Below are 14,504 nucleotides of genomic sequence, written 5' to 3'. Positions count from 1 at the left end.
TCTAGTTTGTCACAATTAAGTTATTTGCGAGCGATCCGTTTGGGCTTGTGTTTGCTGTTGTACTCATGCTTCCAATGGTTTCGCGCAGGCGTTCATTATTGGGCCAGCCTTAAAGAAGCATTTTTTTCTATAGTTTCCACATGAAACGTTCATGGCTATTCCATGTCAAATAGGTTCGCTTCAGAGCGCTGACAGCCGGTATCATTTAAATGTCTCCAAGAATAAAAACGTGTAGTTGCTTTCTCAGAAACAACATCTACAAAAAGCTTGCTACGTGTCACAGGTAGAGCCTCAAATGTTACCTTCAGTACCCAACAGTGGGTATTGCGTAACATGTCTATACAGACGTCATATCATGATTATCTACTTTCCTTGTATATATATGTATATATAAATGATTATTGGCAAACCAAAGCCCGCTTAAAAGTTTCACACATGTCGGATTTGGTGAAAAATACCTACACGTAAACTAGATATCTGGGTCCGGGTTTTTCTTTATGGAAAAGCAGCCTTCATCTGTCGAAGGAAAAGTACTTGCTGAGGTGTATAGTACAATGGCTGTCGCTATAACGTGGGTAAATCATTGAACCGTTACACATAGTTTGGCTATTCGATTTCGCCTACTTTCGTCTATGTAGAGACATGTATAATTCTAGCAATTATCCTAACTCTTGTCTACCCGATAACAACAACGTTAACGTTTCAAACAAATTTGAATTAGCGTTTTTATGACTCTAAAGACCACGTGTAAGAGCAGGGGACCTTGCTGGCTAGACTTCCAGATAAAAGCGATCGCAAAGAGCATTTGTTCAGTCGACATTAAGAAAATCAGTAGCAAAAAATCGAAAACGATGCAAGATGCAGCGAGAAGTTTAATATCGTAATAACAAAAATACAAGTTTGTAACAAGTTCCTCACTGTGTCAGCGAACTGCAGAGTGCAACGTCATTGTGTCCACAACGAACCGCTTCTGAGGTCGGATTGAGTTAGCGTAGATCTAGTAGAACAGGCGAAAATCCCTGTGCATAAATGTACGCGCATCTCAAATAGATATAAAAAATAAGCTATTCTAAAGTTGGATAGGAAAAGCGTTTGGTTTTTGGATGAATTACCTTCTGACATTTTGAGTTAACACATTTACAGGCGCTCTGGCTAGAGATTCAACAAGTTCTATATAATTAGGCAGGTTAAACGTCCGAGCAAAGTAACGCTTTGGACCGTTATTTCCGTTGACAGCCCTACATTGCGTCAGCGGTATCATAGAAAAAAAGCCAATAACGTGAGCTATTTTAAAAGGAAAATGCTGTTTCAGGCGTAAATATGGGAAATATATGTTCATGCGTAACAAGTTATAAAGAAAAGGTTGAAATCGGACCGAACAGGAAATTATGAATATCTCACAAGGCTCAAGAGTAGGCATGGGTCCAGGCCGCGGCCGTGATAGAGGTGCTGCGAAAGAGCCTGCCAAACGAGTTACAGCAGTGATAGCAGCCAAAGGCAAGGGTATCGAATAGTGCTTCTTCTTCTTCTTAGCGCATTTAAAAATTACTTCTGTAGTAACTGTATCGACGCGCGGAACATTTTTAGGTAACCTTATTTTATTGAATTATATATATATATAAGCTTTAAAATTGAAGAACTTTTTCCTTTAACTGCACGCTGCTAGCCAATAAGATTTTCGATAACCAATAAAAAATAGATTCTTCTAGAAATTGTGAATGAAAACTCCAAGATAATGAGTTCATAGAGAATAACCGTCTTCTCAAAGATCAAAATTGAGTGGTAATTTTTTGTCCCAGAAGGCCACAATGTCGATGAAATTCATCAAATATTGTCGGAGGCACTAGGTAAGGAAATCGTAAGCAGAAGCACAATACGTGAACGGTACAAACGCTTCGAAAACAGGGATTGGAGTGTTGAAGACCAGATGTCGGGATCCGAAAGACTGCTATTAAGGCGGTGGGCACGTGAATTGACGATAATACCTGCAATGGGCATTGGAGGGGCATCATTTCTACTACTACTACAAAGTACTTGTCTTGGTCCTCAAGACCTTCATTGACCGTAAGCACGAACCGCCAGGCTTCATCACCATGTCTCAGTTATTTCCTAAATTCAGCAAAAAGGATATCCTACGTTGGCGTCAAGTCGCTTACTCCAGAATCCATGCGATCACGGGATTTCCCATATCCTCAAAAGGGCGATTAAGAGGAAACTAGATAGAGGGACGTGAATGGTGTGTATATGGCTGTCCAGAAGCTGACAGAGCGCTGGAATATGTGTATAAAAATAGAGGATATAATAAATATTAAAAAAACTCTAGCCAAAAATAATTTATAAAGGTCCCCTGGATTCACTTGTGATGATATATATATTACTTGTCGAACAGTATTCATGTACGCGTTGATTCTCTTCTCCGATGCAGTCATTTTTATGTATGGATAGCTTGTACCGTTGTTGAGAATTTACGGCGCAGGCTTCATCACCTATATTCATTACAACAAGTCAATAACCATACGACCAAATTCAGCACGCTCCTCAATCTTCCGTCAAATAACAATAATAATGATTATTACAGAAATAAACTCAGCGGATGAGGAGGAAACGCTAATGAAGGACGTTGATAGCTGCTGCGGTTGGTAGCAGCGACGTCATTGCTGACGTTAACGATGTTTTTTTTCTTAGCGCCGCTTTTTTTGAATTCGACCCGCCGTCTGCCTGTCCTTTATCGTTTGTTTTCTTTACTAGCCCCTTATAAGCATCGCTTGATCGCATAACCTCCGCTGTGACCGTCACTTCGACTTCATCTGCTTTGGCATCTGCTACTCTATCCGATTTAACAGAAGTATTATCTACATCGTCACGTAGATGACACCAACCAATCTCAAATGGCGCGAGATTATATAATAATGTGTATATTTACCGCTGTTCGTTAGAGGAAAAGAATATCCGTTTATATATAAATAGATACACAGCACACCTACATGTGCTTATATGTACAACGACAAACACTTGGTGTCTCAAGCCTTTGCCACCCATATTGAGAATAAATGCACCTACCCTTTTTGATAGGGAAGGAGACCGTGAGAGAGAATTCTACCAAAGATAGCGTTTAGTACACTGCCCTTGATAGAATTTAAAATAGCACATTTCTGATGGATGCATTTGCTGAACGATCTTAAGAACAAATTTAAGGTATAGCCTCGGGAGCGCAGGAAGGCGAGCGCTTTAACGGGGGAAGTTGATCACAACGATGCGTAAGCGGATCACTAGCAAACAATCAGTCTAGATACATCCCATAACAACAACGGCGTCGATAGCAGCAAGCGAATAGAAGTGGTTCCTATCAGACACTTACACAGCACAGGCGGTAGCAGCACCAGCGGCAATGAACGTTGATGATTTACGAGCGGTTAGCTCAATTTTTTTTATAATTAAAATATTTCTTCATTAAGGTGGCTGCTGAAATGAAGGGTAGTAGTCGTTGGGGTTATTGGTCTTGTGCTCATCGCTGTTGGTAAAGAGGATAACCACAGGACACTGTGGATTCAAGTATATTTTTGATAGCATCAACCCGACTGAGCGTATACTTCTCTTCACCAAAGTAACCGTATATGCTGTTTGTATCTTTGTCCTAGATATGGGAGAAGAACGTGAATACGTTTTCTACGCATGGAACGTATGAATACTGTAAGCGCTTTGATAAACAATGCGTCAAAGCAAAAGTTAACTAATTGCTCGTCTAGAAACTTCAGAATCGTAAGCTGCGCATTTATAAACATTAATAAGTTAGTCATTTTATTTGCTACGGGGACTCTATTATAAATTCATCCACATGGAGCTATATAACAGAATTTCGAGCTATATTTAGTTTGATGATAACGTTTTCCACCTAGGCAGCTAACGTGAATATGGTGGATATCTTTTGGTATAGACAGGCCTCGTTCATTCGCTGTAACACGGTACGACTACAAATGGGTGATATGCTGGTAGCATCCGTCTGGTGATGGAAGCAGTCGGGCATTCTAATCCAATCCGCTTCCCCGTAACGGCACCCCCACCAGTTATGGAAGAGAATAATGGCCAAGCTGATGCTAATGATGATCCCAAAGTCCGTCTCCCTTTCGCGGGGCAGACTCCCTCTCTTTTTGCCAGCAGAGGGCGTCACGCTCGGGTAACGTCTGACTCAGCGCCGAATACGCGAACGACCCGCGCTCAGGGGAGCCATGCCTGACAGCTGGCACAGGGAGACCAGTTTCGAGCGCAACTAGTACGCTACATGGCATAGACTAGCCACTAGCAAGCAGAAACTCAAGGTACATAGACAAGCAAGGCGATAGCGTGTGTGCCTAGGATCGAGAGCAAAGAGCCCTGCATCCCGGATCAAAAGCTGGCTGGCTGACTGGGTGGTTGGCTGGAAGTTTCCACGGCCAGTCCCAGCTAGAGCGGTGGTGCTTCAGGAGTCTCTCCGCGAAGCCAAGCCGACCTCATTCGGCGTACTCACTATTATAGTCATAGGGCTATAATAGCGGGTACGACGAATAGATCTATGACTCGTTGCGCTGCGCACCACTGCTTCGCGCAGCGTTAAAGGAAGCCGAGAGGCCTACGAATACAGTAGGACATGATGGCATACCTTCAAGAAGGCTGCTACCTGCCACCATGGCGAACAAAGGTGCATATTGCACAGTATGTTCATATCAGCGCAAGTATACGCGCAGTGAGTGCAGGATAAAGCTATATATACCTCATTGTCTGACCCTACAGTCGACGACTTCATCTTAGTAAAGCGTAAGAAGGCCCCAGTGGAGCGATACATTGCTTTAAGCATGAGATGGCACAATCCGAATGGATGCCGCAGTACTACGCGGGTAACCAGCACCACGAAGTAACTGGGGAGGCAAAATCCTCGATATGGGCGAGACTTGGGATACTCAGAGTGACGTGCTAAACGATCCTTGACTAGGCCAGATTTACGGTGTGGACTTGGGAAAATTGGAGGTAAGGAAACGCAGACCATAGCCACCTGTACGATCATTCGTAGACTCCAAAAACTAAAATCAAACATCGACTTGATAGCAGTCATATGTTTGGTTTACTACGACACTTTTAGAAGTTCAGCTAGTTACAGGTGGATACTTCATTCTTATTTGGACATTCTACATGTCTTTATTATAAAATATAAAAGGCGGTTCCAAATTACCATAATTATCTTTCTGATACTTCTAACAAACGCAGAAAAATACTTCTCATTAAAAGGCTATCCATTATGCAGCACACTGGTAAAAGCAAGCTTGTCCTGTTTTCGTATACTGGTCGCAAATGTAGTGACCAATGTACTAGATGTATAATAGTACACTTGTTAGCCCGCCCATGAAGCAATCGTTCAATTAGATACATATTGCCCCTCGTTGCCCTTGTTCCTAGGTAATGAGATTCGGGTAATAACTTAGGTCAATTTTACACACTGTTTTGTTCCGTAGTTGGCTACTGTTTATTGTTAACCCAGTTTTGCCGATGGCGGCTGCGCGCACGTATAAATTGACAGGGATAATTTTCAAGAGTACTACGCCGTCTTCGGTTTCTTTTGCGGTATTTTTTTCTTCTACATTTGGTATCCGTGTCAGGTTCGTGTATGTACTCGGCGAATCATGACAGAACGATACGACGTCCGCATATGGATCTTTTCAAGAGACTATTTTTCTTCCGTGATGTTTTGTTACTTGTTGTCAGTTCTTATTTCTTGATTTCTCGTTTGGTCGACCATTAATTTGGATCCCTGCATGACTCCGCCGTCGCTTCATTTGATTGGTCCAACGTCCGCAGACCCGCAACCGCTAGAACTGGGGGGCATGCTCGTCGTCTCGTTAGCTTCCCAGCTGTAAAAAAGATTTTCTAATACGTGGCACCTCAGTCTGTCCGCTCACAAGCAGAAGCAGCGGTCGGCGGCCACAGCAATGGTGATGATGATTATGTTTAGCCCTCGTCAGAAAGCTAATCGTTGATCTGCAGTGGCGGCTGTTAACGGCCATCGCGACGCTGTGCAAATATTGTATAGCACGACAACATAAATCGGTGAAACGACGATGGAAGCCACGGGGGACATTTGAGAAGACCGAAGATCTCGAAAAGAAAAAGAGCAGGGAATGGAAGAAGAAAACGATCAACGGAATGAATAGCGAAAAACAAATAAGCTGTTTCTGCTCGCTACGGACACGCTTATTGTTGTCGCTCAATAAAAGCAATCATCTTTAAATTTTTAAATAGAAAACAATATATATATTTAGCGTAAGATTATATAGTCGTCTTGGTGACGTTGTCATAGGTGTCATTTATTACTCACTGGGTTAATAATCTCTGTAAAGGTCATCGTCATCATATGCACATGTTAACACGTGCGCTGGATGAATGCATTAGAAGCCTTTATTTTATACGATCTACAACAACGACTTCGAACCCCAAACATTAAACACCGTAACTATTTAAAGGAGACATTCTGTGGCAAATTGATGTCTTCATGTCTCCTATGCATTCTTGGGGTGCAGGCCGCTGAAGCTACCCGTTTGGCCGACTACAATATAATTACAACGAATTTACCTGTTTTTAGGCCTTTTTATGTATCAGAGATCTTTGAGCCATTGTGATCGTTAGTGAAAAACTAAATTCTATGTCTCCTTTATTAGCCTCGTATTCTACATTATTTGCTCTTATACTATTATATCAACTCTGTGGCGTAAATATTCTGAGATTTACGAATCTACAGTATCTCTCTGTGTTGTTATTGAACATAGGACAATAAGGACTAGAAATATAGACTAACCTGTTTTGATCGCTGAAGGTAACTAGTAACTGTGATGTTCGTCGAATACGACAAGCGACTAGCCTTTGAGGCCATTATATCGGAACCGAGCGTTCGTTTTTAATGACTCCGCGGGCCATTGAATGATCATGACGGATTTGGCTTGCCGTTAACGGACCCCCGTCGAGTATCCAGATATAACCTTCGCCCTGGTTGTATGTGTAGCATATAAACACAGTTCGGCTTGTCTCTGTAAGCAAACCGCCTAGGGAGTGTCCTTTGACGCGCTGACGCGTATGTCGCCAGATTAAGCTGAAGGAATAGCTTACCTACCAGTCAGACCAAACTGAAATGAGCCTGATTCTGGTCCAGTGTCTACGTATCAGAATTGCATGATTTATTGCAACCTTTTTAATTTTTTTACTACGACCAATCCTGTTCATTTGAAACGTTTACGCAGGATCTCTTGAGTGATTTTTGAATACATTTCCCTGGATCTCCCATTTTACTATTATCATAGACTGTGTTACCGGAACAACTGTACGCTTTCGTTAGATCACAGAATAGAAAGACGTAATACTTAAAACACTCTGGGTTTAACTGATAGGTTACAACAGTAAATAGCTTCAGCGCATACCGACCATTTTTACTCCTATTAGATCCGTCTAACGTTCGTTCCGTTCTAGGCGAACAGGTCTTTTTTGCTGCATTTTAGTACCGCTACAATGTCTTCAATTTAGTCACAATCGATCAGCGAGCTATATTTGAGCTTGACAGACGGAGGTTACCCCCCTTACCAAATGGGTAAACATTTCACCAACGTAAGAACTCTACATATTTTTCTTCGAAAGTTAGAAAGCTCCCATAACGCGTCTCCATTGATCCTGAGTAAGACGATTAATAGATATTTGTATTTATAGGTGACCGCTAACAGGAAACGCTAACAAGACATTGCTGAAGCCGGCAAAAAATAAAAACTAAGAAACACATTGTGATCACGAGGCTATTTTTGTTGAGCAACAAATGCTACAGACTCCTGTAAAATCAGAATTTTAGTAAGTACAACCAAGTGACTCATATTACTTAGTAAAATACACAAATATATACAAAATATAAAATTCTTAGAAAATTGAAGTAAGGTGGATCAAACATACATATACGATGTTTCTGCTGCTAGTTATCCAAAACGGAATTAATCTTCGCCGTACGTTATCTAAGAAGGAATATCAGAAAAATAAGGGAACACTATTATATATATATATATATATATATATTTTTTTTTTTTTTTTTCTTTTCGGGAAGATACATATATTTCGGGAAAGCAAGTTTATAGTAAACTTGCTTTCCCGAAATTATCTAAGCACAGCGCGTCATCCTGTAGCAGCAGATGAATCGTGCGACACGTAACTAGATATATGAAAAAACGATAGCAGAGATAAATAGAAATTTTTGGTAGGTACGACCTTGACATTGTCCACCTTAGCTATGGACTATGCTCATTGTCGATATTTGTCAAATATGCGGATACATAGCATCATTTTTATAACGGGGCCCAGGCAACCCGGGTCGCCGCCAGCGCTAACATATTGTGCCGTTTACATGATTTGTAACATTGTTACGATTGACTTGGAGTAACCATCGACGTTGATTATGATGCGCTCTGGCTACGCGTAGCTATATATTACCTGTAATTTCTATTTAGGTACTACTCTTCTGTCGGTTTGAATGAAAGCTTCTTATGGAGTTCTGTTTGTGAATGTGACGTCGGACTGATGCACGAATGATCTAGTAAATTACTATCCTTCTACTGTCTGCTGTTGGGTCTTTTCCAGGTCTTCTTCATCATTACAAGCAAACGATATCGAGTAGAAGAGCAGAAGTAAAGACGAAGCGGCAAAACTTACGTCGCGACAATAGCGCTACGCGATACTGAAGATTAGCACGGTTTCCACACTTGCGCTATCGTCATCAGTCAGTTCATATATGATCAGAAGTCGGCTGGAGACACTTGTTGTTTATGGTGGAAGCAGTACGAATGGGTAGCCGTTACTCAAATGACGCAGGCAGACGAAATTCGAAGCAGTCAAGTATTGATCTCTGCCAAAAAGAGGAAGTCTGCTTTTATATCATAGCAGTATTTGGATGAACTTCAGCGAAAGGCATCTGCATTAAGGCGAAAATTATTTGCCTTAAAATGTATTTTAAGCTTAAGTATTTTGATACCTGTATATTTAAGCAAACAAAAAAAATTGTTTTATATCGCTGCAATTAATTAATACGTAGGTGATCCTTGATCTTGCCGCCTTTTAGGGGGCTCTGCGTTGTTAGAAATGAAAAATAAATAGAATATAGCACACGCACTTTATAATTGGTTTAATAATTCTACTGTATGTGCTACTAGAAACATTTTTTTTGTCTGTGGCCATTGTCCATAGCATAGACACGTTGAAGCGGCATAGTCCAAAATCAGACAACCAAGCTAACGGTATCTTTAAGCGGCACTGTTATTTCACACGTTTTTAATAATAATTTCACTACGGGAGAGCTCCAGCCCAAAATTATTGGCTCGGAATATTGTCATATTGACTATCGTTTGTCTTGGCAACTTTTGAAAGGATCGTTTTTGACGTCCGCCATTCTCGCTGTATTGCCCCCTCGGCAAACTAAGCTTTCGTCACAACTCTGGCCCGAACGGTTCCTCTTCAAACGAGAACACTTAGTGCGCGTGTCTATGTGTCGATTCGTATTCGCGCACAGTGCGATAGGGTAGCACTAATATTGGCTGTACCAGCAACTGCCAAGCATAGGCGGTATGTGGATATTGCTATTATCATCACTGCTATGGGTACGAGCACGCATACAACGCATCTATCACCGAAAGAGATCTGGACTGCTACCACTCAGGCAGGGAACTACGAGCGGAAGTAGCGGCCAGCTTATTCATCCCTACTTCACCTATCCCTCTCCTGAACGCCTCACCCCGTTCCCCCTTCAGGCCCCATATGCTCTTTTTACGAGCCTCCTCCTTTCACATCAGGTAATCATCATGCAACTAGCCCTCCACGGTAGCTCTTCTGCTTGTAGCACGCACGAATCCCCCACAGATCGGCCGCCAGCAGCAGCGTCCCGTTTTTCCTTACCCTGCTCCATACCCTCAATGGATGCCCCTGTATTCCCTGTCCCTAAACGTGTCGGGGGTAACAGCAGCAGCGCCCTGTTAAATATGAGCTGCCTCCTGGCGGGAAGCAGCACCTCACTTCAAACCACCTCAACACAAGGCTGCCAGAGTGGCGGTTGACCGCTACCGACGGACGGGCGGAAGAACAGAACTACCTCTCTGGTGCCAGGCTAGCAGTCAGAATGCGCCATGCACTTACTGAGCAGCGATGGCTGGCGCACTACCTACTAGATGGCATTCGTACGAGTTGCTTCTCACTCTCCCTGTTCCATCGACGGTGCCCAGGGAAGTAAAACAGCAGGCGGCGTGCGACCCTGTGTAGCGGTAAACTCGGTCCAAAGAAACGGCAGCAGTGAGCCTGGTGGAAGCAGCAGGACTAATCGTCGTCGCAGCAGCGGTGGCGCTATTAGTAATACTGGTTGGAGTGGCCACTGTGGGCTTTGAACCTATTTGATAGGACGTTTTGGTGGGAAAACATCCTGGTTGTCTGCTCGCCTAGTTGCCTGCAGATATAAGGTTGTTGTTGTGGTCGCTGGCGCTGTTGTTTTAATCGCAGCGCACTTCTTCTCCGAACGAAGAAGCGTAAAGCGAATATAAGACCAAGTTTGTCCTCTATCAAAATAAAATGGATGGCAAGCGAGAACGAGAGTTAAAGAAGCATTATCCGTACACTGGACCATATGCTTCATGCTTTCAATCGAAGGAACCGTGAGGTGCGCTGCCTGGTACATTACTGATATCATATAATAAAGCAGATGATTGAAGTACGAAAAAAACGTACCATCTCATTGTATTTATATATCATTGTAATAATAATGATTATTATTGTCTACAGCCTACGTCATGCAAAAATAGGTAATGATTAGATGGCATAGATGGACGTTTATCGAACGTAAATCGCGAGTGAAGATTTCCGGTCAGAAAGCCTAATCGATCAAATTCTATTTTTGAACGAACATGCGTTGATCTGAACCTAACTGAGAAACCTGAAAACGAACATACGGTAATAATTATTAATAAAATCGGCCTTATTTCACGCGCTCTACCTAAATACCCAACGTTAATAATTGTTGCCGAGTAACAGGGTAAATTTAGCATTAAACGACAGGCGTTACTATATGGCTAACTTCTAATAAGTTTATACTGTCCGTGACCGGCAGACAAGGTGAGGTTCATATTTAGACAGTTCTTCACAGTAATACTATATAGAACCGCAAAAATGACATCGTAGATTAGTGAATTTGGCCTTTTTCCAATTCCATATCGCGCAAATGAAGTTTTTAATACAAAATCTCTGTGTGGACGCTTCTTATATAATATGAAGAGAGCCTATCCAAAATCTAGTTTTCGTTAGTTATACAATACATTATATATCTTCATTTTTTCAAAAGTTCCAAAAAAAAAAGTAATATGGGCCAATGTAGGCGTTCCCTTGGAAACATGCCTATTCCGAAACATGTTGCAGCATGCCGAAATTAAAAAAAGGACCTAAAAGTGTCGTTTTGCAGGTGTTGGCACAAAGGAAAGCGATTAATTCCGTTGTATTTTTTTTCCATATACGTCCGTTTAGTCAACGTTTATTTAGTAGGAAAACAGCAACACTCGACCAGTATTCGCGATCTACCCATACGACTAGCTAATGAAGTAACTTCATAAATCTATATATATATGTATATATATATATATATATATATGTTTAACTAATACAAAAGTACTGTTTGCAACCTTACTTAATGCGATTTTGTTGTTGGTCAAATCAAGATGGTAAACGAGTTTTACCCTGGAGGTTAACAAATTAGGATAATATTTGCCTGAGGCCAGTGAAAAGACGCATTAAATATCCGCTGTTTTAAGGTCCTTCCAAAAATAAGTCGTTGCGTTATCGTTGTTTCCTGTTTTTCTCATATCCTTCCGTTGTTCTAATAACGGAACTTAACTTATCTAATAGATAGGTCAGAAAGTAGTTTCGTTTGTTTAGTCTACTCTAAATGCTACCTTCCTTTAAAAAGACAACTTTTTTTTAACTTACTTTACTCAAATAGGCCTTTTTTCGGATATCAAATGATTCTCTTTTGGCAAACAAAAGAACCGACCAATGATTGGGCATCTGACTTGTCTGCTTTCCAGACCAGACTGCATAAATCTAAGCAGATGCCATCTAATAAATATTCCCATTTGTCGTCTTTTTTTGGAGTTTTTGGAGCTACTTAATGTAATATGAAAACCTGAAACAAAATCATTTTGACCATTGACACCTGTCTGTCCATGATTCTATGTGATAAGTTCTACGACTGTTAAGTGATCTGTGATTCATTGCGCGGTACAAAATTATCAGATGAACGGCATCCGCGTAGAGATCCTATTAACCCTATTAATCCTGCGCAGAAGATGCTCGTCAAGGTTCTTAGTTTTTCTGAAGTCGATCCGATAAAGGAATGATTTCCATATGTTTGATGCAGTCAACTACATGCCTATGTTCGAGCGGTCGACAGTTGCACTCTGATTGACTTCAAGTAAAACTCTTTTCTATGGGGCCTGTTTAAAACCGTATAGAGATCTCTTACATTGGCTAGTTTGAATTTTAACAAAATAGAGCCATCTGTCTATCGTCAATTGTCTGTACAGGGCGTAAGTTGTCGGTCAGACCGAAATGTTTAGCCCTAGAACGCTGATACCAGTTCGGACCAATGTTTTCAAACGTAAACCGTTTTTGTCCAATTTTATGCACAATTTTTGCTGCTTTCATTGCACTTTTTCCAGCGAGAGAAAGTGAAGGGGTTAATGAGATAGAATTTTTCTGTCTTAACCTTAGCCTTACCATAGTGGTTATCGAATGATACTTCTGCTAATAAATCTAGTTAAAATAAAGAAAAGAGCGTAGCGAGCGCCAAACATTTGTAGGAAGAAGTAAGACAAACTTCGAGCCACAATGGCCACAAATACGCGCGGGTGCCTATGTTGAGAAGTTCACCTTGTGGCTTACCGAATCTATTTTTAAATATATTTGTAATGTCCTAAGTATAGATCACATTTAGTATTGGGGTCGATCGTATGACTTTATTTTCTGCGCAACTGGAGACCGCTACACCTTACCGTAAGCAACACGAGCCGACTAATAAGCAGATTTAATACATACATATTGAATTTGTATATGCTCGTTGCTATATTGGCATGTTAAAATCACAGAACTATAGCGTAAAAATGTAGATTTTTCATATTTTATATATATATATATATATATATATATATATATATATATATATATATATATATGGAGCTTCGGTGGTAGTAGCAATGCTGGGATCTGTGCTGTCACAAAAGTATTTGGATAAATGTTTACTTTTACCTTCTTATTCACGCTTCAATAACGAGGCATGTATGTTTGACGTCGGCCCAAACTGTGCCATAAAGTACTTTGGATTTAATTTGACCTTAAGGTTTCATAGGCCTTTTAGGAAGATGCTTGCTTCGAAATGAGGTGAGAATACCTGCATGAGAAACAATCTCCTGATAGAAGGCATTTTCGCCCGGTCGACTGTGAAGGGAATTCTAACGACCTAAAACCTACATATAGTACGCAAGTTTATTTTCTGTAAGTATTATAAAAAAGTAGCCGACAATAGTTGTCAGAATGGTGTCGACGAGAAGGCAGCGTGATGATGCCCCGAAGTGTTCAGTCATGCCCATGTTACTACCTCACAAACATGTTTGATACATTTGACCGGCTTCACGATTGTTGTTCTAAAACCTTTTCCTTATTTTGACACACTAAGTTGTGTTAAATTTGTGTACGTTAAGTTACTTTGTAAACTGCGAAGAACGCTGCTAAAAGTTTTCAGGCGATTTTTAGATGTTTCGTAGTAATAGGATTTGATCTGTATATTGTCTTTTATAAAAATACTTGACAGAATATGAAGGTGAAAACGCGTGATCAAAGATGTTGTACTGGATCGTATAGATCGGTACGACGTTCCCCGAAATAACCTCTTCTCCACCCGGATATAAGTTGTACGTGCAAGTGTATGAATGGGTCAGCAATCGGGTTAACTAATACGAAGATTTTACTAGTTCGATGTTCGGGTTCCTTATAATGCTCACCTCGCCTCTTAAAACAGCCACGACGCTTGTTTTATATAAAAATAAAATACTGTATACATGGAGCAAACCATTTTGCAAAGAAGTAACCCATATTTTTCCCCTCAATTGAATAGTAACAACCAGCTAACCTTCTAATCGAGCCCATTGCTCTCCAGATATGACTCAATCAATAAGATAGTATTTTTAACTTAGCAAATCAGTTAAGATAAAAACATTTCATAAATAGTAATAGATTAAACTTGGCGAGCGCTGCTGCCTATGGGATACCGTTTCTGGACTATTAAAGGCTACACGATTCACGACGAAGTTCTATAGCCTGCCGGGTCAGTGTCTTGCTTGCCTTCTAGCTGACAGCTTTTTCCGTCATTTTGTCGAATTCTCACAAATCTTATTAACGCCCAGTTTTTTGTAATGTACCCGAAACGTACG

The 14,504-nt window shown here is 40.9% G+C and overlaps 2 long non-coding RNA genes across 5 annotated transcripts; one reads left to right on the top strand and one right to left on the bottom strand.

Annotated features, from left to right (window-relative positions):
* Window positions 1–4,862: 4,862 nt before the first annotated feature.
* LOC111251977 (uncharacterized) lies at window positions 4,863–9,167 on the top strand. The gene is made up of 3 exons (XR_002674058.2): window positions 4,863–5,001; window positions 7,720–7,854; window positions 8,632–9,167. It is a non-coding gene; the product is annotated as an uncharacterized LOC111251977 (long non-coding RNA).
* On the bottom strand, window positions 4,997–8,841 carry LOC111251976 (uncharacterized). 4 transcript variants are annotated; one of them, XR_015328865.1, is made up of 4 exons: window positions 8,704–8,841; window positions 7,954–8,012; window positions 6,821–7,128; window positions 4,997–6,123 (listed from the first exon to the last, which is right to left on the bottom strand). It is a non-coding gene; the product is annotated as an uncharacterized LOC111251976 (long non-coding RNA). The 4 variants fall into 4 exon arrangements; XR_015328863.1 differs by lacking the exon at window positions 8,704–8,841 and adding an exon at window positions 8,485–8,638; XR_015328864.1 differs by lacking the exon at window positions 7,954–8,012 and having other exon boundaries at window positions 8,704–8,813.
* Window positions 9,168–14,504: the final 5,337 nt, after the last annotated feature.

Source organism: Varroa destructor, unplaced genomic scaffold (assembly GCF_002443255.2).
Source record: "Varroa destructor unplaced genomic scaffold, Vdes_3.0 BEIS01000005.1, whole genome shotgun sequence".
Taxonomy (NCBI): Eukaryota; Metazoa; Arthropoda; class Arachnida; order Mesostigmata; family Varroidae; genus Varroa; species Varroa destructor.
This window is presented reverse-complemented; position numbering and strand designations above follow the sequence as displayed.